This window comes from Dermacentor andersoni, chromosome 5 (genome assembly GCF_023375885.2).
Source record: "Dermacentor andersoni chromosome 5, qqDerAnde1_hic_scaffold, whole genome shotgun sequence".
Taxonomy (NCBI): domain Eukaryota; kingdom Metazoa; phylum Arthropoda; class Arachnida; order Ixodida; family Ixodidae; genus Dermacentor; species Dermacentor andersoni.
This window is the reverse complement of record NC_092818.1, coordinates 163,336,210-163,361,712: the sequence shown is the minus strand read 5'-3', so window position 1 is coordinate 163,361,712 and position 25,503 is coordinate 163,336,210. Positions and strand designations below refer to the sequence as shown.

The window sequence follows — 25,503 nt, the reverse complement described above, 5'->3', positions numbered from 1 at the left end:
GTCGCTCCCGGAGACACCACAAAGGACAAGGTGGTCTTGCTGCAGGCGTGAAATCGGACGGAAGAGAGGATCGGTACGAGGCCGTTACTGATTAAAAAATTAACTGAAGTGCAGTGAGCGTTAGTGAGTAAGAAAGAGGTAATCGATAAATGGCGAAACTTAAAAATAATGATGGATAACAAGTAATTAATTACATGTAATTCGTTGCGTAGAAGTCTGATTCCTACAAATGAGTTGGCGGTCGTCATCGCCATAAAGCATGGTATGTATGAATGCTCTACAAGAATGAAGCCAGAGCTTCGACAAGGCGGTTGTCTTCGTTAGACTGTTTCAACAAACCCTGAAGAAGAGAGTTCGAAATGACTTAATTGTCTGCGTCATGGTTGTTGCCCGACGAAAATAATATCGACTTTAATCTCAACATTTTCTCCAGCCTGAGACATCTATTGTTCGGCCACTGTCGAGTGCTTCAAGTACCTGTCTACCTGCGAACCTCGTTTTTTTTTTTCGTATCTTTCTTTTTCTTTTTTTTGCGGTGTGTGCGGAGTCTTTCTACACTCCTTGCATAAGTGAAACGGTGAACTACAGCCGGCCAAATATTTGATTGACTCGTGCGAAAGCACCGACATTATGTACGCCAGCTCCATAGGATCGAAAAGCCGAACAAATGAATTTCTCCTATATTTGCATTAGCCTTGAGAGCACGAGACCTTAAACGTTTCGCAAGCTCGCTCCAAGGTAAGGCGCTGGAAAGCATAAAAAGCGGCGCTCACCTGAGCTAACTAAAGATTTCGCCGTCTCTATGCTAACGATCGATGCCTAAAAAAAAGCTGCTGAAACTATTTTTTCGGCTTATGTACCACTGGATGTGGAAACACATCCAGTCCTCTCCGGCCGCTAAAAGCCTTAGCGATTACCGCCAGGCAGCGACACCTGTAAAACTGATATAGCGGATCTTTTTCTACGCTTTGGGCAGATTAAACGGCTTACCCGCGCACAGCATCTGAGAAAGCACAACTGTGGAAGAAAATTATCCCAGGCCATGTAGATTGCAACGTAGTCGCGAGATCCCGTTCTTATCGTTTCCCTCATTTGCGAGCGAAAGCGAATAAAAGCCAAAGTTATAGTGAACATAGCTGTACCGCATGTTATACATAACAAGCTGTGGCTGACAGCTTGTCTTTATTTTCTTCCGCAATAACAGTCAGTTTTGTAACAGCTAGTTCACAAAAGCGTGCCATGTAACGCTAGCACTTGGAGCCAGACGGTGAGCGCGCATATACGGGGTGTCCCAGCTAGCTTTAGCCAGAGTTTTAAAAAATGTGCGAATGCCACGCATAGCTGGACAGAACCTAGGTAATGTTGTTTGCCGTCACTTGGAGATACTCAAATTATTATGTTTTCATCCCGCCTAATTACACAATTAGTCTTAATTAATTAGGCACGTTCTCGAATATTATAATTAGATGAATAGAGTCAATTAGAAAATTGCAGAGCGACATGAAAAACTCCCGATACAGCTTTCTGTTGCTCAATACGTGCTACGTAAAAGTGTTTTTCCGGGCTTGAAAGAAGCCAGGGAATACACGCAAAATGCCTCGAGAGGCCAGTCGCGTGGCAGAAACACAAGTCATGTATAAAAGCCGACGCGCTTGACCCATTTTCGATGATTGCCAACTCTGCTACATGTCTTTCTCAAATTCCTTGCCTTAATATATCGTGAAATGAAAACACGTATAGAGCTGCACTCAAATTTCGCATTAGGGAGTATAGTAATTGTCGGTGATTTTTTTTTTCTTATGCAAGGAGATGCATGATTGCCCTCCTGTTATCGTTCTTACTTCAGTGAAAAGAAAATACAAAAAAGACGCTTTTCTCTGCTCTTCACGCATGACAACCGTATCTTCAAGAGAAACAATACTCTCGGACCTTCGTCCAAGTCGATATGCTAGCTTGAGTGGCTTTATAACGTGCCTTTGTGTCTCTTGAATGCACCCGCACTGCGTGGCGAACTGTGATCGTTGTCGGGGGGCCTCAGCACGTGCGAACGCACGGTTCCTTTTGACACATTCGTTCTTTTTTTATCTGTTCTTCCCCTTTTTTTTTCATTACTGTAGGGTAGCATATCCTGAGCATGGAGTATAAGGGCAGCTATTTTAGTAAACCTCTGTCTTTCTTCTCCTAATTCGTTCTCTCTCTAAGGATACTTGCGCTGTCTATTGGACATGCATGCTCCGCCCGCACATGTAGGAGGTAAAAGAGAGGACGAAGTTCATCTCGCTCCGGCAAAGCGCCTTCATTCTCTCTCTCTTTCTCTCTCTCGATTTCCTCGCTTCTCCCGCCGAGCCCTTCGTTATACATATTCTTCGGCTGTATCTTGTCGGGTCTGCATGGGTGTAATTTCTTGTTTTTATTTATTTACTGGTACTTCGAGTGATTGGTAAAATTAACTTGCGGTGCTTTGAACAGCAAATAATGATTGGAACTTTTCCTAATTCAAATGTTGTACAGCGCTAAGAAAAAAATCTCAGTGCCCTTCCACTTTGTGAAGAAGGATGACTAGCGAAGCTGTGTATGTGGGCCCCTTAATGGCGAACTGCACCTCCGCCGCGGGTCAGCTCGGTATTGCTCTATCTTCGGGATCGACCCACGTACGGGAAGTGCTTAACGCTTGCTTCCCCTCCGTCGCGAATCGGCCCGGCATTGCACTATCCTCGGGATTGGCCCACGTGTGGGGAGTGCTTAATGCCTGCTTCACCTCCGCCGCGGGTCTGCCCGGCATTGCACTATCCTCGGATTCGGCCCACGTACGGGAAGTGCTTAACGCTTGCTTCCCCTCCGCCGCGAATCGGCCCGGCATTGCACTATCCTCGGGATTGGCCCACGTGTGGGGAGTGCTTAATGCCTGCTTCACCTCCGCCGCGGGTCTGCCCGGCATTGCACTATCCTCGGATTCGGTCCACGTATGGGGAGTGCATAACGCCTGCTTCCCCTCCGCCGCGGGTCGGCCCGGCATTGCACTATCCTCGGGATCGATAGGCCCACGTGTGGGGAGTGCTTAACGCATGCCTCACCTCCGCCTCTGGTCGGGTCGGCATTGCACTAGCCTAGGGCTCGGCCCACGTATGGGGAGTGCTTAACGCCTGCATCTCACCTCCGCCGCGGGTCGGCCCGGCATTGCGCTATCTGCGGGATCGGCCCAGGTATGAGGAGTTTTCTTTTGTTTTTTTTTTTTTGCTTACCACGCCAACGACACGAAAATTTCCTTGGACAGTAGAGGTATACAGCTTCGCTGTAAATATGTCGAATGGAGACACTTTCGGAAATGTTCACGTATTCCGTCGTCATTCTGTGCGTCTGCGCCATGTCGCGAGCTCTTTAGAAGCGAGAGATAACACGTAACGCGTTAACGGATCTCTGCAGAGATCCATCATCTGTGCCGATACTGTTACAGACTTGCAGTAATTTTGTTATGTAAGTAATCGTAACCAACACGGCACGTCACTGTGTATGTACAAGAAAAATACATGCAGTAGTAATGAACCGTTTTATTCACGCAGGTCACAGGCACGCGCGTTTGTATGCGTTCTTTTTTCTCTCTTTCTTCTTTAATGAAATACTACGCACGTGTCAAATGACTTTTCAGCGTTTCTTCTTTCTTTATATTAGTTTTTACTTTTGAAACATGGCACACAGAAATCAATCACACCTGTCTTGACAGCGCGGTACAGGCTTTGTATTTGAGGCGTCGTGCCCGTCGACGCGTGTATTTGCAGTCGCAGGAGGGCACAGAAGCGCGCCGAAGAGGTCGCCGGATTTCGTGCGTCAAGTAAGGGTGGTTTTCAACGCGTTATTCTGTTGCTGAATCGTCGCATGCTGGGAAGAAAAAAAGAAAGTTTACTCTGACGCGCTTTCTTTTTTTCCTGTTTTTTTTTTTTTTTTTACTCTCATCGCAGCTGTCAAACGAATGCTAATAGGTCGAATCGCGCTGTACCAGTGACAAGTTATAACTGAAGAACGATTACCGTGCTATATAAGGCAAGGTACGCGCGGTATTCGGGAAGCACAACAAACGACGCCCATCGGGCCATCGGACATGTGGTGCTGCGACGTCCGTAAGGACTCGCTGACCTTTCTTCCTTTCCTTTTTTTTTTTGTTCTCTCTCATCGAGGAGGAGGGGAGACATTTTTAATTAAAAGGTCTTGTGTTGCCAGTAAAGGTCGAGAGAGAGAGAAAACAGGAAAGGCAGGGAAGTTAACCAGACGCACGTACGGTTTGCCAGCCTGCACTGGGGGAAGGGGGTATGGGGATGAAGAGAGAGAGAGAGAGAACGCAGTTTCGCGCACAGTGGAAGGTTCGCACCGAGTCTACATACGGCTCCCAAGACTTCTGGACTTGAGGTATTTCAAGAGCGCTTTCGTGGCTTTCTGTGCCATCGACGTGTACGGCCAGAGTCCAAGGATCTCCATTACGGAAAATGGTCTAGAGTCCAGCAGGTTCAGCGCTGTCCGGAGAACTTCGCGCTCGATAGAGGAGCGAAAAATCACAATCCTCCCGTGCTCCGTCACAGGTTGCCGTGGAAGGTCCTTCATACACGAATTCTCAGCAGCTGAAATCGACGTCTTCTGGTTGCAACGCGTGCAATTCGTTCCAAACTAATTCATGATTGCGATAATCGCCATCGCTTGTTTGCCGGTATTCCCATCGAATCGCAGTGAAACGCGTGGGGCTTTGGAAATACCGTGGCGTCACGGCTCCGAGCTTCCAGGCCTTGTGTGCCATCTGCAATGTCAGAAAATTTCGGGATAAAATCGGAATGAGAGCAGGTATATCAAAAGAACTCTGCGATTAGTGCCCACGTGAAACCCTGTGTACGGAGTCTTTGAGGTATTGCCAATAAACAAATAAATTCGACCAAACACAGGATATGTGTGGTATATGTAAATTTCAAAAACTGAAGGAAATGTAATTTTTTTCTCAGAAGACGAAAAAAAAAAGAAAGAAAGAAGGAAGGAAGGGCGAATCACATTCACTCTTACTGTATCGTATCATCAGTCTTCTTTGGCGATCAGCGGTGCTACGAAACCACTATAGATGTGACGTTATCTGCTAGTTTTCAACACGAATGAGGAGACAGGGCTTAAACTCTGTTTGCCATAAGGTAGGGCGGACGTTTTGCACTGCAAATGAGGAAGCGTTGATCTCATACCGAATTCACCGAGTTTGCGAGCAAACGAAATCCAACGTGGGCTGCTGCAGACGTTAGGCGCAAATGCAAAGTGCGTGGTATTAGAGACAAACTTATCAGGTTTCATCGCCGCACACAAGAGCACTGTCATCTCTTTCTAATTTAATACTTCTGGTACGCACCGCTAGAGTAATATTTATTTTGTTACCATCACTTAAATATGCTCTGCTCAGTATAATTTTTCACGTATAGCATTTTGTTTGGCGGTTATCTAGCGTATTCCCAAAATATGTAGCGGAATCTACCAGATTGCGAGTATTCTCTTAGCGCGAGGTATGCAAAAACATATAACAACGTAAACTCTTGTCATTAAGGTTCCATCAGTTTTCTGGCGTGTGTAGCTTGTTCTCTGTATATATTTAAATGTGATAACCTGTTAATTTTTAACAATCTTTAGGCGACATTGAGCTAATCGAGTATTCTTTTGTTGTGCAGGCATTGTCATCATCACAAACGACTTTACAGGATATTATAGCATGGCGTCTACGTCAAACATTAAGCCAGCGCTGTGTTTAAAGGAGCGCTAAATATTAATGCCGCAAGGATAACGCTCGCATCTTTAGAACGTACGAGGAGACGTGGCAACGATCAGATATATTTCAAAGGTCCACAGGCGCTTGGCATCTTTATCGGATTGTATGGCGCTGGGGCGTCTTGGCGTTACTTCCCTAATTGGAGAGTCAACTGTTTGGCAACCTAAGGAGAAATTCGCGTTTGGCATTGGACGGGTCAACCTTCCTTGTTAACGCACGCATGGAAATGCTTTGACGTCACTTTTACGCGGATATATCGCCCGACTATAGACACTTTCGAAACATACGAATGCCGTCATGCGCGTTGGGAGTGTGATTTATTAAAGTATCAGATTGATAACTCCGGTTCGCAGCCGTATATGGTATCTGAGAAATACAGAGCGCCGAAAATAACATATCGTGATAAGTGAAAACACATTGAACAAACCTGCGGCGATGAGCGGTGCTTGAGGCAAGCAAAAATAAAGTGGCAAAGGCGAATATAGACGTTAACACTGCAGTGTGTGTGTGTGTGTGTGTGTGTGTGTGCGTGTGTGTGTGTGTGTGTGTGTGTGTGTGTGTGTGTGTGTGTGTGTGTGTGTGTGTGTGTGTGTGTGTGTGCGTGTGTGTGCGCGCGCGTGCGTGCGTGCGTGCGTGCGTGCGTGCGCGTTCCGACGAAAAAACGGGCTTGATCGGCTATTAGTCGACACTGTTTATCATACGTTTCTTAGATGACATCCTAGTGATTGCGATAAGTGACCTTTCACCATCACTCCGCGGTTTCAGAGCAAACAAGATGGTTAAAAAAATGAAGTTATGTGGTTTTACGTGCCAGAACCACTTTATATATATATATATATATATATATATATATATGATGCGGGGAGCTCCACGGTGGAAAGAAAAAACTTTGTTCTCGTATACCATAGCTACAACGCTTTCTCCATCCTGAGGGGAAACTTATAAGGTTCAATGCGAGAGGCGACGGCGTCAGGAGAACAAACCAGTGCTAGCTCTATTCGAAGAGCGCCAAAGGTCGACGCGCGCATTCTTCGCACCATTCACGTTCACCTTGCCCGGACACTTCAACATATCACTTAGAAACAAGCTCGAAAACATAAATCAAATTATCGCTGTGTCAAGCACTTTGTTATTAAGCTGATGTTTTTACGCAGGTGCTTGTGCTAACGAAAAAAAAGTTCGCGCGTCTGAAAGGTGCTTCACGAAAAAGGCATTTGACACATCAATCTCCCGTGTTTCACTGCTTGAGGTCTAAAAAGAGAGAGAGAGAAAAAAAAAAACGGAAGTTCGCCTTGAAAGTAGGAAGTCTGGTGGATGTATCGCGGAAGAAATAACGAAAATGAATATCAGGTTGCTCGTGCTTATTGTTATTATTTTTAGTATTATTATCTACTATTAGTTCGTTACGCGCGTTCCGCTCCGTGAAAACCTCCCGTAGCACGGCGGTTCTGAAACTTAATTTTCTCTCTTTCTTTCCCAGAAGTCGGTGCCAACTGTGCTGGAATTGTTTTGAGTTTTCATAAGTTTTAGCGCTCTCATTCGTTAGTTCTTTGCTTTTACTTCGTTTTTCTTTCTTTTTTACATACCAAACGCTCCTGCGATTCTGTGTTTTCGTCACCGGTGAGGTTTGGAACGCACGTCCAATGTGACAGGCGATCGGTCGCGAAAAGCCACGGTCGCCAAAAGCGGCACTCCCATCACGCTCACGTTGGAGTGTGGCTACGCAAACAAAGGAGGAAACGTCCCCAGTACACTCTTATCTACCCGCCGAAGGCACTTGCCTTAACACAAAGAGCAAAAAAAAAAAATTAATATTCGGGCACAGAAAAGATGCGACATTGTCACGGGATCGTCTGCTCGCGGGCAGCGTATATAGCGACGTTGTTCAAGTTGTGCGGTTCAAATCGCGCCATGCGCACGAGCGAGCTTTGCGGCGCTGATGCTGGCTTCGTCTGCTCGCAACGGCACCGAGTTTCTGCTCCTGCAGCCGGAGGGTTCTGTCACGGGACAGTCAACATCAGAAGTCGCGGGTAAATGAAGGCGATGAACCAGCGCCCATAGGTGGTCTCGAGCGCGGGCTCACCACTCTTGCATCATTCTTCCGCACATAATCATTGCTAATATATCGCGCCTCTTTTCCTTATCGTATACGATATGAAGAGTAGTTGCCGATGAAATGTATAAAATCTAGAAGCGTTGGCGCCAAGGCACTCTGAATGCTATAACATATTCGACGAAGGTTACGCAATGCAGCAAATGGCCGGGTTTAATGTGGTTTTAAGCTGGTTCTCCAACGTGTGATAAACTGTGGTAAAGCAAGTTTACCTAGTATACTACTTGAATCCTGTCTTACGCATATCGACTTTGCATTATTGCCGGAGTGTTCTAAGTGTGGCTAATTGCTCCAATCTACACAATCTCGTTTGAGAAACTGTTTTTGCAATAACTCCAGCGACATCATGGATTCAATTTATTTTACTACCCCAAGCATATGCGCGCTTTAAGCAGCACTGTACCGGAATTGTTCCTGAATTATCTCGCCAATATCTTGGTCTTCCTTGCCTTCTTTGTTCTCTTTATGTTCCCATAAAAACTTTAGTATGGGGTGCATATTTCTATTCTTTCTTTCTTTCTTTCTTTCTTTCTTTCTTTCTTTCTTTCTTTCTTTCTTTCTTTCTTTCTTCATATTTTGACTTTTCATTCATATTCGAGTCTTGCTACTCCTCAAATGACGGTGTTGAGCACATGGCTACATATATCTCCCTTGAATAAAGCTTGTTCTCGCGAAGGAAGCCTTGCAGTTTTCTATTCTGCGTTTAGAAATCTGAAAACTTGATGCCATTGCTTAGTCCGTGAAGTAAGGAAGGATCTGTCTTTTTCTATTTATTGGCTGCGAAGAGGTTTGGTACGGAGACGTGGAAAAATGAAGGACCAAGATAACGCATGAAGAATTAAGGACATAAATTTGATAGAAATACTTAAACAAGGGATGAAACAGCACGCAAGGAAACCCCTGCTGCCCAGGAGGAACAGCGTCCTGGCAGCTACCAGGCGTCCCACAACGCTGGCGTGTTCAGCGCCGCCAGTGGCGGTGTTGCAGGCGTCGCACCACGGCACTGTACGAGAAGTGACCGACGGGAATCCGTCTGCGTTAGCCAGCACCCAGTAAGATATGAGATAACGTTAGCTTAACATTTACTGTTCAGATACACACAGCAGCTCAGCAGGCACGCTGGTGCGCTTACAGTGTGCGTGCCCACAACGCTGAATGAACGTGGCGGTGACGTTGCGTCCCCTTCGTTTTCTAGCTTTTGCAGCCAAACGCACTCCTTGTCTCGTAAGACCTTCTAGGCCTCGTGCGCGCGAGAGAGACAACTATTCAATTTGGTCCCCTGTCCAGGGCTCGCATGCAGGAAGGAAAATTGGAGGACGCTTAAGCTTCGCCTTCATGAGTGGAACGCGACAGCGTTCCCGTTGACCCGCCAAGGGGTGTAAGACAATGGGCTACGGCGCAGCGACTACGCGCCCCGCATCGGACGCGGTGAGCGTCGAGCAACGCAGCGTTCGGCGCGACAACGAAATGTGCGCCTGAGCAAGCGACGCACGCCTGAGCCTTAGAAACAGCTCGTTTCTAAGGCAACACCGCGTTCACTAGAGGCGCTTTTGTACCGCTTTGAAGCATCGAACTCGTGGCTCAGTGGACAATAAAGAAAAAAACGAAAAAAACTCGTGGCTCAGTGGTAACGTCTCCGTCTCACACTCCGGAGACCCTGGTTCGATTCCCACCCAGCCCATCTTGCAAGTTGTTTTTTATTCATGAAGTGCCTGCTGGGATTTATCGCTCACGGCCAACGCCGCCGACACCGACGCCGACGACACCGGCTTTTCTGCGACACGAGCTCCTTAACGCTGTCGCGTTAAAAATATGGGAGGGAGCATTAAGTCACGCAGCCAGCCTTGGCAAGCGAACGCTCCGTGAAGCCATAATGGTGGCCCAACACGTGACCTATTGCGCAGAGATCACGGAACAAGAATCGAGATTTGCTGAGGCGTTTGGTTCCCAGTAGCTATAGTAGTTTTTATTCGGCTCGCACTTGCTCGGCTGCCATGCCGCGGCTCTGCCTGCTGAACAGGAACACTAAAACGAACCGCACACTTTGACGCGTGATCACGTGCTGGGCCAACAGGTTTGGCTTCACTCGTGTTGCGGTATGCTACACGAGAACGAGAAACGAAGAAAGACGGAAGGGAGACAACAAAGAAGAGATACACTGTGAGGATACCATGACATGAGTAATTAATGCTATTAGACGAGCTAGCAACCCGTTTGTTCGATGAAACATGCCACCAGCGTTTGTGGTGCGAGTGTCTTCTCTTCGTGGCCCGTTAGATTTCGTGCTGGTTACATCTTTTGTCATGACACGAGTCTTGGGAAGCGCTAAACACTGCTTTTGTTACTCGCCCGCTAGTGCTACATGGTCAAGTTTCGATAAAATCAAGTCTGGAAGGTACATCTTCTCTGCAGAAGGATGCGTCCAGCTGGAGTGTGCGCCTGTGGCGATCAACCTTTGCAAGCGTTCTCGGGAGATAACGCAGAGCATTCTCGACTTTTCGACTGAGAGGACACTGCAAGCACCGAACTGCGCTCTGCGAGCACAGTGGCACAGTTGCACGCTTCAGGCTTTGTCTCGGTCAGCTCGCACGTGTCACCAAGCTGCGTGAGCGAAGCTGCGCCGGCGCTCTCTCCTCTCCTCCGCCCTGTCTCCTCTGCCATCGTCCCACTCCCACTGCCTGACTTCCCATCGAAATATCTCGCGTACCTTCATCCCACGGTATAGCGGCCTAGAGCGTGCCGGCAGACATAACGCCCGGTGCATTATACCGTCCGCCCGTTCTGTTTCGCGCGACTAGCGCGACTGCGAGCTCGTTCGCTGCGCGAGCTTATTCAGGCAGTCGAGAAGGGCGCCAGAAGAAAGCACCGGCGGTGGTGGTGGCGGTGGTCGGCACGTATTTACCTGTCACCGGAATCCCCATTCATCACGGGAGCCCGAAGGCGAGAGAACAGAGCTGCGCGCGGAACAGCGAGCGGCTGCCTCTCGCTTCCCTTCTCCCTCGCGCGCTTGGCCGTCGGCACGCCGCGCTAACAATGCAGCGTGTCATTCGTGCGGTAATTGGTGCAATTTCCACGTCACCTGAGCCCGCGACTTATCTCCCTTGCTTTACTCTTCTCCTCCTCCGCAGCCTACCGCCCCCGACGCCCGGTCGTTCCATGCAGCGTTCCCGCCCGTATGACTTTCTCCCCGTCCTCCGCTTGCTCATCCAGCAGCGCTGCTGCAGGCTTTTGCACGCGCTCAGAGTTCTGCGCTCGCGCGCTCGCTTGGCTGCCTTTTTCCAGGTCGGGCGAAAGCAGGTTGCCGGAAGGGACGACGAGGCGGTTATAGTCCTTATCTAGGGGCCAGCACCGGGTCTTCTTCCCTTCATTCCCAAGCTCCCGCCCTGCATGCCGAGCTCAATACGCTCACTCGTCGCCAAATGTCCGAGCGAAGCTTGGACCGGAGGGATGGGTAATCTCTCGCTCCGACTTCGTGAGGGAGTCGTTTGCAGCGCACTCTATTATGTGTGCTACACATAAATACGCGTATACCCGACCTAGGGCTATAGCTAGACCTGCGTCCGTGGCCGTGGCGTTTGCAGCGTGCCGTCTCTCTCCTTCGCCCCCTCCGCTCTTCTCCTGGCAGGCAGGCGGGCAGGCCGTCACTGCCGGTGGACCGGTGTAGTTTCCCCGCGTTCCAGCCTTCCTGCAGCGTTCCCGCCCGCTTCGGTGAACGAGGCGCGCGAAGCCGTTGGCCAGTGACTCACTCATTGGCCTTGTGCGCGGCGTTGATTTCTATCTGAAATGGCTGCAAATAGGGACCTGCCTTGCTGAGCGTACAGTGACGTTAGAACAGCGCACCTTCCGCCCTGTCGCCCGCTGCCCGAGCCGCGTTGATCGGCTGATGACCGTTATTAACGGACAGGAGAAGCATGTCGCAGATTTTGTACTTAATCTCTCTCGTTGCTCTGGTCTTTAACCTAGCGTTTGTATTGCATGCACGGTGGGACCCCTGCTGATTAGAAGGTCTCTCGTGCTCTTTAGCGATATAGTTCCGGCAACTTCCAAGTTCTGGGTAACGAAAGAGCGTAGCGTAACAGATATCATCCAGGCAGTGTCCTCGTTTGATGTGTTGCGCGAACGCATTGCCTAACAACCAAGGTCGAATGCAGCCATCCAGAGCTGTCACAAGCTGTAAGAGCGAGAGAGTCGGCCCTATCATCGAGAGAAGCTCGGCACCGCAGCGGTGTCTGGAAACAAGCTGGACAGACCTAAGTCACAGACTTCAGGGGAAGGAATAGAAGAAAACAAACAATACAGCCTCTCCGGACATATACATCGGGACTTGACCAGAGGATCGTGCACACGTATACACTCATCGTCTGCGCGTGGGTGCAATCCGATGGGAACGAAGAATCCAGGCTGCTCGGGACGTTCTCGCCTGCAGCAAAGAGAGATAGAAAAAAGAAAAAGCTGAAGAAGCAAAGCCGCATTGGCCAGAAGACGACAACTGGACCCATTCACGGGGTGGCCGGGCAATCGGCTAAATAGCCCCGACGACTCGCTCGCCGTGCGGCCTTCTTGGGCGCAGGGCTTCTTCCTCCACCTCCCAACGCAAACACGGACGCACTGAGTTCGCGTCCTGGCACGTCGTCGTCACCAAGGAGAGCCTCGATGCTTGCAACTTTGCCTCGCCTAACACCCCCCCCCCCCCCACCCCCCGACTCCACCTCACGTCCCCCATGCCTGCTTGCCGGACGACCCATTCCTCTGCCGCCGAGTTTTATTTTCCCTGGCCACCACCACTACGGCGGCCTTTCCCTGCATCCGCGCTTATATATACTGTCGTACAGAGAAAGAAGCGTTCCCAGATGATGCCTCCGGTGGCGCTTCTTTTTGTCTCTCTAAATACGTGCCAACCCTTATTCCCACTTCGCCTGATTGGACTCACCGCGGTGCCCTCGGTGTGTGCGTGTGCACCCGTCGAGCTGTCATCTGCGCACACACGGTCTCGCGCGTGTGCGCTTACACACGTGGCAGCCCGGCCATACAGTGACGCTGCGTATAAGGGGGGGGGGGGGGGGTATACCGAGAGACGATGGACTATGTGCGCGCCCAGGAGCGGACACTATTTCTGCGTACATGCTCTGGAATGAACGGCAACAAGTAGGAATTGGGAAAGTTCGCTGAAGCTGTAGGGTACCGCGGCCAATCTAGATGATACAACCGCAGCCAGCATTTGACGCGCGTATCCCAGTGTCTTGCGTGATTTCACTGTTCTCTTCGCTTTTGTATAGCTCACAGGAGTAACCGTGACCAAGCGTGTTAAACAAATAACGTGTTTGCTGGAAAGTTAAGGTAAAGGAAGGCAGTAAAGTGAGTTTTACTTATCTTCTAAGAAGTTCGCGTACTACTTGACGTGCTGAATATTTCACGCAGATATAGTATTCGTTAAAAAATTCAGCAGCCACTCTGCCAGTGGCGTGATCTGTTGCCGGACCCTTCGCACGACTTCTCCAGCATGCCTGGTGTGGCGAAACCCATCATAGCGAAGAATAACCTCCCTTGTCGGTACCTGGCGTACAGCGAGGAATGCACTCCCTGACAATGCCAGGTGTTTTCTTTTTTTTTTTTTGAGCAATTGAAGCCCTAGGCACGAGCGAACCCCAGAGCGCTTAACGGCGTTATTTCACCAATGTAACACAATGCGCAGTCAGGCCACGGAAACCTCCGAGAGGCCGTTCCTGACGTTTAAATATTTCATGCGATGCATGGGAGCGAATTATTCCTAGCGTAACGGAGGAATCGATCCACCGGCGCAATCGTACTTCTTCCGAAACGTACCCTCTGCGACAATTTATACTAAACGTAGCAGTACTTTCATGAGCAGCGCAATCGTCCGTAGAGTTGTCATGTACAGGCTTCAGCCTTCATATATGTACAACGAAAGTTCCGAAACTAACTTTATTGCAATATATATAATATATATATTATAATATATATATAATATATATATATATATATATATATATATATATATATATATATATATATATATAATAATATATATAATAGTGCAAGGTGTATAGTTCATGATGCCAAGGTATATATATATATATATATATATATATATATATATATATATATATACCTTGGCATCATGAACTATACACCTTGCACTATTTTCCCACATAGTCGCCACCGACATTGAGACATTTTTCATAGCTCGCAATCAGTTTACAGAGACCACTCTGATAAAGCTAAGTGCCCTGCGATGCAAGGCTTGAGACATGACTTCTTCAGCAAACACGATCCGTAGGCGTTCATGGATGACGGACACACTAGTCCCACATGCCCATTCATACCGGATAACAGCATGCACTTCCATTGGCGAACACGTTGTCAGCACACGTCTGCCTGCCATCGTGATTTGTACTCATATATAAGCTCGGGCACGTTAGTCTGCTGCTCTCTCTCTCCTTCGGTGCACTGCGCATGCGTCATTCCTCCTCCGCCGACGCTCCTTACGTCGTTGATTCAGCAACGGGCGTGGGTTCTTATGGCAATTGTTGGTTTCATCTGGTTGAGCATCTTCTCTTTCAAAAAAAATGACGCAACTTGCTTTCGGAACGTCCCTCGCATATAGTCAAGGCATTCTGGGAGATCCACAAGGCAGCGGTGTCGGCACGTATTTTAGCCGCAAGGTTAGCAAAACTCTATCAGAGTATGATTACACACGATCAACAGTGGTCCAACAAGGAATGTCACTGGAGCCAACGTTTCAACAAGGGTATTTGTCTTCGCCATAATTCTGACGAAGCAAAGTCTCCTTGTCGTTCCCTTCCTCCTTGTCCAAATGTTGGCTCCGGCGACATCCCGTGTTCAACCATTTTGGATCACTTCAAGCCGGCATCTTGCCGCGAACCTCTCTCTCGTTACGATATACGTGTAGTTTCGCGCTTCTTCGGAGCGGCTTTCAATCGCCCCGTGCTGCCGTGAATTAGACTACATATATAGCCGCCAGCGTATACCCCGCGAACTCCGGGCCTTCGACCGGACGTGGAGGGACCCAGTCACCGTTCGGCACGGGCTGCTCGGCGTCTCGATTGGAAGGTGTGCGCCGCTATACGTGACCCGCCTGCGCAAGAAGCGAGATTGATTTGACGCCGTGCCCTCTCTCTTTCCCGGCGCTCCCTTGCTTCCCGAGACGCTACGCGCACCTTGCGCGACGGCGGTCGTGTGTACAAACGCGCCGCACGGAGAAGAGAAGCGCGCGACAGGGCGATGGAGGAAGAGAGAGGGAGGGTGACGACGGAGAGAGGGGGCGACCAGTGTATGCCAACCGGTGGCGGAAAGCGTGGACCCACGGTTAGTGTGCGCACCTTCGTGGTATAGACTTGAAAGCCAGTAGCTCCATGGGTTGCGTTGTTGGGAGGCAGGGTCCTCTATCGGCGCGTGGCTTGCCAATGGAAGAAAGCAGGCGGAACTTAATTACGGAGAGCCCCAGTCCACGGAACCCTTTGTTTACGGTGTCGTTCAGCATTCTACGTGCGATGCGTCTCGTCTGTATTGTGGCCTCGGCAGCAACGAGCAGCTGATTTTGGCTGCTTCCAAAGCTATGTATAGATGCAGATTTCCATGCACTATACCTGAGGGTCCCCTTGTTTCAACTTGAAGTGGCCTTGAAAAATCATGTCCGCCCTTTACTGCGTATACTGAGTTTAAGTGAACTTTGCGGAAATGCATGAGGTACAGAAAGTTTCTGTGAAAGGGGAAATTGTCTTCTTCATCCCGGCGAACCGGTATTGGTTTTCCACTTAAGCTTCATGCTGATGCTTTAGTATTATCTCGTTCGATCGTCGCTTCCACTTTGTGCATACGCCCTCTGTTTCGTCAACTGCAGCTTCACGAGTGGACATTTTTGTACTCTCACTGCGCAAGAGAATAATCCACGACCATGAACAAATACCCCCCCCCCCCCCAATAAAATTATTAAAAGAGAGAGAGAAAAAATAAAATGTAAGAGAAAGAAAGAACTGGATATGGAAGATTTGCCTGCCTTCGAAGACATTGCAAAAGGTTGCGCTGGACCTGCGCCCAAACCACTGGTGACGCTTGGAATGACCACACGAGAGCGAAAGTCTCGAAATCACAAACTGTGCATGGCTTCGACGAAACGTATATTTCGGTGCCCTTTAAGTGATACTTTCCTGCCGTTACAAAGATAATTCTCGGCACGTGCTTAACCTTTCCGCCTATACACAAGACGGCACAAGTCCTCAAAGCATAGCGCGCACGTGTGATCCTTTCCGGGAACTGTCACTCTAAGTGGCTTTTCTTTCTTACAGATGGTTTCCTCGCCGTTTATTAGGAAATTCTGTCGTCGGTGCAGCTTGTCACGTACACGTAGGTGTTGTAGGTACGAGTGTAGATGTACACACCTACGTTTGAGTTGGGAATCAAGTCGTCACCTCGTGTCCTCAGCTTCTGCAGTTGCGTGTTATTGCTATTTCGTAGTGTTGTCCGCCGCTGGCGAGACGTCGACTGCGCCCGGAATATTTTTACAGCGCCGCGAGCGTGTGGAGCTGCTTACCAATTGAAGGCTACGCGAACCCTGTTCCTTCAGGCAACTTACCTCGCTGAACGTGGCGACAGCGGAGGCAATTTGTATTTTTTATGTCCTGTTTGTTTTATTCCGCGTATATTTTTTTTTAGCAGTTTCCGCATCAAGAAAATAAGTAGAAAGAAGATATGTTAGTTTAGAATTTAAAGCTTTGTTTCGTACTGGGAGGACGTGCTTTATCGCTCGTCGAGTATATGTGCAAGTATTTTATACCGTTTCGAGGATATCTTGTGTCTACGCGCCAATCATTGAAGGCGCTTCGAGGCGTAGAAAAGAAGCAAGGCGTTGTCAGTACTTTCATGCATTCATATTTACCAGTTTACGACAATGAAAGAACCAGCAACAACGAAAGAGCGATGGCCTTCAGCAGACGTTAGTGAAAGGAAGTCTGGATGAGAGACACATTCGGTGTCGCCTGTGCGAACGTTATCCCTATCGCCGGAAACAAATTCGCTGCTCCGCACATATTCCTGGTCGCCTTAACACAAGCGTGCGCAATGAGATTTCCGCACGAAAAAGTCAATAAATGATTACTCTGATTTGTATCGCATCACTGGAGTTTGTTGAAGAACTTCCTCTACTGCGTTCGGTTTTTGTGATCGCGGTGTTGCGGCACGTATAACCCCACCTCACTGTATCATATCCCTAGTGAAATGAGCGTGTACAGCACACGGCGTGTACCCAATAGGAGCGCTAAGAAAATGATATATCTCGCGTATATAGACGATGAACTCAATGCTCTCGAACGTTTCCACACTCTGCAGGAGTCATTGAAAGCTACAGTGACTACCGCGCACAGGAATAAAGCGTAAACGCCCCCCCCCCCCCCCCCTTACCGCACACCTTTGTTAAGTGGGTTTGTGTATGTAGGTGTGACGGTGAAGTATGGGGGGGGGGGGGGGTGTACTAACATCTATAACTGCACAGCGGGTTATGAGAGCGCCGTATTGGACGGCTCTGGATTACTGTCAACAGCCTGTGGGTTTCTTTTTTTTTTTTTCTTTTTTGACCTGCAACTACATTTTAGTACAAGAGCGTCCATTTCGCCACCATCGAAATGCGGCCGAAGCTTGTGACCCTCGTCTACGGGAAAGTGCGTAAAGTATTCCGGCAATGCAGTTCGTTTCGAGTGAGCATAGATGAGAATTCTCCATCAGCCGCGCATCGCCCAGCCGACGGCCCATAGCGAAAGGGTGAACACCGCGCCGCCTCCATCATCTGCAGTGTCGTTATCAAGAGTCTGCTGCATGGGCTATCACCCACTGAGGTTACAAAAATACGCCACTATATGGAACCCCGTCGCTGTTACCCCTGTTTACCCTATAGCGTCTATAGACTCCCCTCGAAAAAAGGCAGTCCTGTTGCGACTCCGTTTTCTTCTGCCTGAACAAAAGGAGCGAGCTTCTCCGCTGCCCACCATACATAAGTACAGCTCATCGCCTCCTCCTGGCCCCGAACTTCCGCTCTTTTTTTTTTTTTTCTCGCTACGCGCGCGTAAGCGTGGCGGCAGTGGTGGTCTCATATCCGCAGTGTGTATGGGTGAAACCGCAACGCGAACAAGAAAGAACACCGAAATAAGAAATGCCGCATATCGCCCGTCGCGCCAAGATACATGCAAGCTGGACTGAGGAAAAGCTTCCCTCATTCGCGGCATTGATATTCAGGAATCCGCTCGCTCGCTCACTCACTCTCCAGCTCACTTCCTCGCACTAGTCATTTCCTGTTCCGGTTGCCCGCAGCGCCATCTTTGAGCGGCCCAGTGTCATTGGGGTCGTTCTCGCGTACCCACGAGCCAGGCGGGGCAGCCAGGCTACGTCGTCAGAACCACGCGAGAGAGAGAAAGAGAGAAAACAAAAATTAATGTACGAAGAGCGAGCATACTCTTGATCGTCGTCGATACGAATACCCACGCTAACTCTTTTTTATCTTATTCATCGTTCTTCGCATGATCGCTGTCTTTTTCTCTCTCTCTCTCTCTCTTTTGTCCCCCCGCTCGCTCCACCGTAGTCTGCTTCAAGCATCACCAAAGCATGCGCGTATTTCGCAGTGCACTAACGTCTTCGAGACCCGAAGGAGCTGGAGGACGAAGGGCCGAACAATTCACTCCGTGCCGCACGATGGCCCGGTCGCTAATGCGGCTCCCATTAGTCTGTTTGAAGAGGACCGCGAGACGTCTTTTTGTGCTGGAGCAGCGAGCGACACTGCGTGGACGACAAGACAGCAGTGAGGAAAGGTCGGAGAAGAGAGTATAGCGACGGGCCTTCGTTGGGCAACAGCGCTATCTCTTCCGGATTCGCGTGCGCTCGGTCTCCAATGTTCCAACTCTCGCACGAGGCGCCACTGTTTGGCTTCGCTCCCGCATTCAAACTTCTGTCGTCCCGCAGAGAGCAGCGTTAAATTTCTTGCTCTCACTTTCTGTGTTTAAACTTTCGCGCTCCCGCTACCCCCGTTCCCTCCTCCCCTGCGACATATCTTCTTTAAATATTTCTTCTTTTTTTTCAGCCGTTACTTTGCCGTGACAATGGGTGCGCGCTTTGCGAAATTCTTTCTCATAAAAGCTCTAAAGGAGGAAAGTGAATGTTCGTCACGCTAACGAGAATGTTCTCAAAAGGAGCAGCGCCATATAGTAGTGCGTGAGCATATGTTCCATGGCCTTGTCCTCTGTAGCACAGTGTCTCGTTGCTTAAGTTAGTGCCGCCCTAAAAAAAAACTCACAAGAGTGTTCCAGCATACACAGAGTGCGCTGTCATCAGATCATCTCTTCCTTCTTCTTTGATGGAAAGAGGGAAGAAAGGACGGCTTGCATGCGCTTATTCTGGAAGGCTCGTGTGCAGTACTTAACAGGGAATGGGGAGGAGGATGGAGCGAAGCTAAAGCGGCCCCAATGTGGAATACAACTTTCAAGGAAATCAGCATAACCGTATAGTCGTCGAATCCGGCTTTCGAACAGAGAATGCACGTAAAACCGACCGTTGACGTTGTCCACGTGGCCTATGGTAAAGCGCGTGGTGCGAGTGTGATACTTCGCTCTCGGTACATAATCGAAGTACCTACGAAGCGACACTCAAGTGTTGCGAATCTCGGTGCATTAGCAGTTCTTGTATCACACAGCAGGACACAAATGGCGGTGCTTGTGTCGGCTCTTCTTTTCCGTGTCTCTTCGTTGCGCTGTTACATAGTTAATGTAATTTAACTCGGCCCTCTCACAATTCTTGAACAAGCCTGAAGCCTGAAGCGGAGCTAAAAATACAAAGAATGGTTTGAACGTTTTCAACGGTTCAAAACTAAATTACCAGAAGGACGCGATATCTATATGAGTGACCACGTATAGACGTAGGTTATACGCTATTGAAGAAAGCTTGACTGGGCCTATAGATTGCGTCAAAAAATGCCAATCTCGCGCCTTTCTTTTCTTTCCTTCTCTCTCTCTATATATTTTTTTCATTCGCATAAAGTGTGTGGTTCACAGCGTGCGCTCAGGTGTCCAATTTACCCTCGCGCGTTGTCGTAAACCCACACCGCGATGCATCACATTATACTCGCCACGGTTGTTTGCACGTGCCGGGTTCCGCAGATGCGACTTGTCGTCGGCAATCGGCGTCGCTCCACAGCGTCTGGCATCCCGGGTCATTACGCGACGCGACGGCTTCGCCAATTCGCAGACGCCCGCATGCACTATACGGGAAGGGTACGGCACGCATATAAGGTCCGCTCCGCGTCCGGTGGGCGCACAAATGGCACGGCGAATTTAAAACTTCGGCGGCCAACTGCAATCAGTCGCACAACTTCGCGCGTATTACTACACGGCGGAAGGGGGGGGGGGGGGTGGACGCGGTGCGTCGCGCGGTGGTACAGCATACTAATGGCCGCGCGCACACACTCACGTGTACGGCGCGTATACGTAAAGCTCGACCCTCAAGACCCTCGGCGCGTAAGCGGCGGGCGGATGCTGCGGGCGAAGCACCTGTTACCGGGATGAAAAAAATTAATTGAAAGCGGCGCCGCACTCTTCCGCAAATGGATTCCCGGGAGTCGCCGAAGTTGTCAGCCGCTCGCGCGCCGCGTGTCGTCCCCTTCCTGTGGCCTGCGTTGTACACCGTCGTTCGCGCGGCTCGTCAACAGATGCCGGGAGGAGTGCGCCAGCGCTGCGGCGTACAGTCACTTCGATTTCCAAGAGTCAAATATTCGGGGGATGACGCTTCGAGCGCCCGGCGCCACGTGGTTATCATACGGCTGCCGCCTGTAGTCTGTGTGAACTGCAGGGAATGAGCATCGGCGCACTTTGCGTGAATCGTGTGTGTGGAAATGTAGGCATTGTGTCTTGTTTACGGGGGAGAGATATATTTTATTCAAGGGAAGGCAATGAGGTTGGTCAGTGTTTGTGTGGTCCAGCCTGCTCTCCAACAAATATTTCCCCTATTTTCTTCGTGAGCAACGGTATGGTTAAGGTATATATGCTATTATATATAGATACATAACCACATGTTCTTACACACCCAATGCGTCCCGTCGCACCGTGCCACTCTGGAGCGAAACTGTCCGCTTCTACCCTCGGTATGTCGCCTTTTGCATTCTCAGACGCAGCACGCAGCTCTGCTTTCGGCCACCGGTCAGCGCCGGTCACCGCCGTCCGGTGTGTCACCGCCGAGTACCGCAAAACTAGCCGATCCATCACTAGCCACAAAAAAGCGATCCACTTTGGCCGCCCACGTGAAGCTCTCCTTGTTTGGGAGAGACGCGACCGCTCCACTACATCGTGCACCCCCTCCCCACTCCTATTTCCCTTTGTTCATTTATTTTACCCGCTTGTACCGAAAGAAAAGATCCTTTCTTCCCGGCTTCCCTTTTTCTCCCTCGCCGTATTCCGCCTGCCTGCCTCCTTGCATCTGCTGCCCGAGGAATGAACGGAAACGGGCTCTCTAGATTGCTCCGATATAAGAGGACCGATCGTTTACTTCCCGTTCTTCGAATGCTGCTTGCTGCTGCATGCGGGAAGCGGCGCATGCTCACGAATGGCACGTGCAACCCTTCCCCCCTCCCCCTCCCCTCTTCAACTATCCACGCGCTCTTCGACAGCAATTGTCGAAGTCTCCGCGTGCGTCTTTTTTGTGGCGCGTGCTTTTGCGAAATCGTTGTGTTGTTCCCGATCCCGCCATGCTGTCGAGAAATGTGGGTCCCTGCCTTGCCTCGGACGAAGTCGCATCCCACTTAGCGGTTTAGGTTCTCCTGGCTCTTGTGTCGCAGTAAGGGGAAAGCGTTTCTGGCGAATGCTGAGGCAGGCCGTATCGACTGCCTCGTGATTGAAGCCTCCATTTATGGCTGGCACGTGGAACACGTTGAACAGTGTTTGGCACTCCCTTTGGTATATATCGTTGTTTTTAACTGAACGAAGTGAACATTGTTACCACAGCACTTTACCTACCGGGTGATAGTGCCGTCCACCTACATACATAGGACTCACTGTGCAGGTCTGGCAATTTAATCAACTTATATTTATGTCATACCAAAAGCTTGTATCTCAATATAGCACATAGAATATACCGTTCCCTATAGCTGGAAGGTGTTTTTCTGATCATATTGTGTTTAGTATTTATAGTTATAGTATGGCTTCTTTAAAAAGCATCAACGAGATTCTTGCCTCAATGTACATGCCAATACGCTTAATAAGACACGGCCACCGAAGCTTTTTCTTTTTTTTTTTGCATTTGCGTCACACTCTGATAAACAATTATGCCAAAGTAGGGCATCAGCTTTCTATCACAAGTATTTTCCTTTTTTGTCCGAACTAATAAACCAACTTGTTCTATTTGTTAATTTTAGTTTTACGCGTTAGGTACACTACCGAATAACCTATCAGAAATAATAGCACCGTTATGTAGTGATAAGGCGCAGTTGAATGAGTGAAAGGGTTTGTTTTACTTTTTCGCATAACTGTACAACGGGTATGCATACACGGATGTCGTAAGACAAAATAACGTTGATTCTTTCGCGTTGCATGCACTCATCCGTAGTACACCAAACATATCTGCTTGATGGGTCACCATGTTCAGTAGGCGTAAAACCGTGCTAGCATATTTTCGCCACGCCAGATTTCACATTTTCCCTACTTGCGTTATCCTCCGGGTGCCCACGGTTGCTGGCGTGACGCAAGTCTCAGTGGCCCGACACTGGCTTTTCCGCACGAAAAGTATGCTTGTGGTGAAGTTTCCAAAATCTTGCCGCTGATCTCTCTCACTAACTCGCTAAAAACAAAAGTGAACTAAGTAGCAGCTCTATCGTGAAGGCTGAGAATATTAAGCTTTTGTTTTCAGCCTGCCTGCTCAAAAGCATTTAGTAAGTGTTAGTGTGCTACTTGTCGCTGTTGCAGCCCCAAAGTTTGAGCTGGCGTTGATGGAGAGGTAGTTTCTCTTCCCCTGTTCCCGTGCAAAGTGGTGTTTACGAGTTTAGAAAACTCTTAGGCGTAAAAATGTAGAATATGTGTAGCTAATTTATGTTCACAACTTTGGATAGTTCTCAAGCCATATCCTCGGTTCTGACGCGGCACTGTTGAAACTGCTGTCTTGCTCTAGAAGCCAAGACCCTCCTGCCCGCACCTATAGTCCTTACATTTTGTGACTACATTTTCCCTTCCTTATTTTTTACTTCCTGTATTTCGGTGTTCTTGTTTCTCTCGCGTCGCGCCATCTTACCCTGCTCGACCAAGTATTGCTATATCAGCGACTTGCCGATCTACGGCGTTTCGTGCCGCTGCCCCAGCCGCGGAGAAATGTGCTGGAAAGGAGTTGCTCCGAGCGGTCCGGAGCCGTTTTCTTTACGCCTTCGTGAACTAATTGATAATTACGTGCAGGTCGCCACACCTCCTCCCTTTCCTTACCCTCTATCCTGGCAGTACAGTACACTGGTGGACCACGTACGAGGCAACGTAGGACCGTTCTGTGAAGTTTTGCCGGTGATTAAGCACGTTGGCTTAGCGAGCCCTCCCCCCGTCCTCTTCTTTCCGACAAAGGAATAGCGGCGCAAGAAGTGCGGTCCTGCAACTAATACTGTATATTAGGACAATTGAGGGCGCTCCGCTTATTGTAGTTGTCTCAGAGGTATTGCCTTCATTTTGCAAGCCCCCTTTTTTACGAAAATTTGTTGGTCCTTTCCGCCGTTCCCACTAAGAGTGCGTGTGTGTTCGTCGCTGCCATCGCCGTCGCTACCAACGACTTGTAACTTGGCTTGACGCATGTATATCACCTTACTTAAGTTATGAAGTTTTTGGATCCTCTGTAGACTTTTGTAGAACACTTTCTTTTGTCCCCCACCGTCACCCGACTTGTTCCTTTTCCTTGCGCTCTTTTCTTTCCCAGAATAGCTGGCTAGCGAATGTACCTAAAGCCAAACTATCTGTCCTTCTTATCATTAAACTTTTCTCTTTTTAGAATACGTGTACGCAGTTGGGCGAACCGCAGAATTGAGAGCTCTCTGGGAGAATATGAGCATATATTCACTGTGGTTATATGCGGGCTTGTGCGTTATTGAAAATGAAAGCCGTTTCTGGAAAATTACACGTAGAAGTCTCTCATTGCTAGCATCTGTAATGTCAGTGAGAGCGTGGTTGTATGATGTTATTGAATATAAGGCGTATAAATGGCGTCCGCTTATAGTGGTATCTGAATGACTTAATCGCATTTGCAAATTTGGTACAAAGTCCCTGGAAGATAACTAAAAAAGCGCGATAGCATTCAAAGATCACTGACTCACGCTTCCCGGCAACTTCAGCTTACGTAATCGAAATGTTTACCGGGGAAGCTCTATCTGCGAACGCTATGCACGAAGACGAGCTTTCTGGTAGAAACCCCGCCTCTTGCGTGGGCAGCGGGTGCGCGGAGGCGAGCGCTATCTGGAGGTGTTGTAAGGAACCAGGCGCGACACTCTACGAATGGTAGAAACGCTGGAAAAGGGGTTTGCGTTTGAGTTTCCGCGGAATAGAATTATGTTTTATCGTATATTCAAATAACACGACGCAATAACACAATACCACAAATAACACAAAAACGACGCTATCGTGTCTATATGTTGTGTGTAAGTTTTACTTTACGATTTTTCTGCCGCATTTTACTTTGAGAAATTCAGTTAGTTCAGTAACGTATATCTGCGCTACACTGAGAGCCTGCGTCGTTGGGTATGCGTGGTTCGGAACGATTTTTCTCTAAAATGCTGTCGACGCGAGACGCGAGATGCCGGATTTTCTGCTACACCAGTCCCTTAACGCTGTCCCGTTAAAACGCATCACTCTGAAGCGCCACGCCGCGAACCCTTCGTTCAGGTAAAAAGACGGGGAGAGGGGGTGCGAGACGACGCTGTTACGAGCAATTGCGCACGAACGCGCCCGCCTTCGCATCCGCATCTGTGAGCGCGGACTGCTGCGCTTCGAGGCGTTAAGCGGTTCACGTGCACAAACGCTCGCGCGCCACCCGAGGCGCTTCATAAACATTACCTTCTCTTTCCGGCCAGGTCGTCCCGCGGGGCATAATACACAGCTCGCTTACGCACCGAGCTAGCACGCGCTCCCTCTCTCTATATATATAAGCACACAGCGTTCACCTCGTGCCGTTCAAACAAAGCGGATGCCTAGCTATGCGCAGTGACGAGAACTGCTGGAGGGTATAAAGGATTGTGGAGGCAGGGGAGGGCAGGCTCCGAAAGCGCAGTATTTCCGTGCGAGGGGGCAAATGAATGAGTGCGCGCGATTACGCCTGCTTTCCAGCGGGCCAGCGCGAAAACAGACGCCGCCGCGAGCCGGCTCATAAATCCCGTCTTTCCACGTATTAGGGACCCGTTGCTTTCGCCACTGTGCTCCTCACCTGAGCTGCCAGCCGCTTCCCTCCCGGCCTTCATCCCCAACCATCCCCATTCCGCTGCCCACCGCCTTTTTTATATTTTTTTTCCCTTCCGTGTTCACCCACCTTTTCCATTCGCGCACCGCCGGCTTTTCGGCCCCGGGGTCGTCGAGCCAAGCGC

At 49.3% G+C, this 25,503-nt stretch overlaps 1 protein-coding gene and 1 long non-coding RNA gene across 2 annotated transcripts in view; one reads left to right on the top strand and one right to left on the bottom strand.

Annotated features, from left to right (window-relative positions):
* LOC129385129 (uncharacterized) overlaps window positions 1–25,503 on the top strand; it is a 139,064-nt gene that overhangs the window by 64,939 nt on the left and 48,622 nt on the right. The gene's annotated exons all lie outside the window — the stretch shown is intronic.
* LOC129385130 (uncharacterized) overlaps window positions 3,533–25,503 on the bottom strand; it is a 103,350-nt gene continuing 81,379 nt past the window's right edge. The window contains exon 2 of the long non-coding RNA XR_008612711.1: window positions 3,533–4,783. This is a non-coding gene — a long non-coding RNA (uncharacterized lncRNA). The remainder of the gene's footprint in view (window positions 4,784–25,503) is intronic.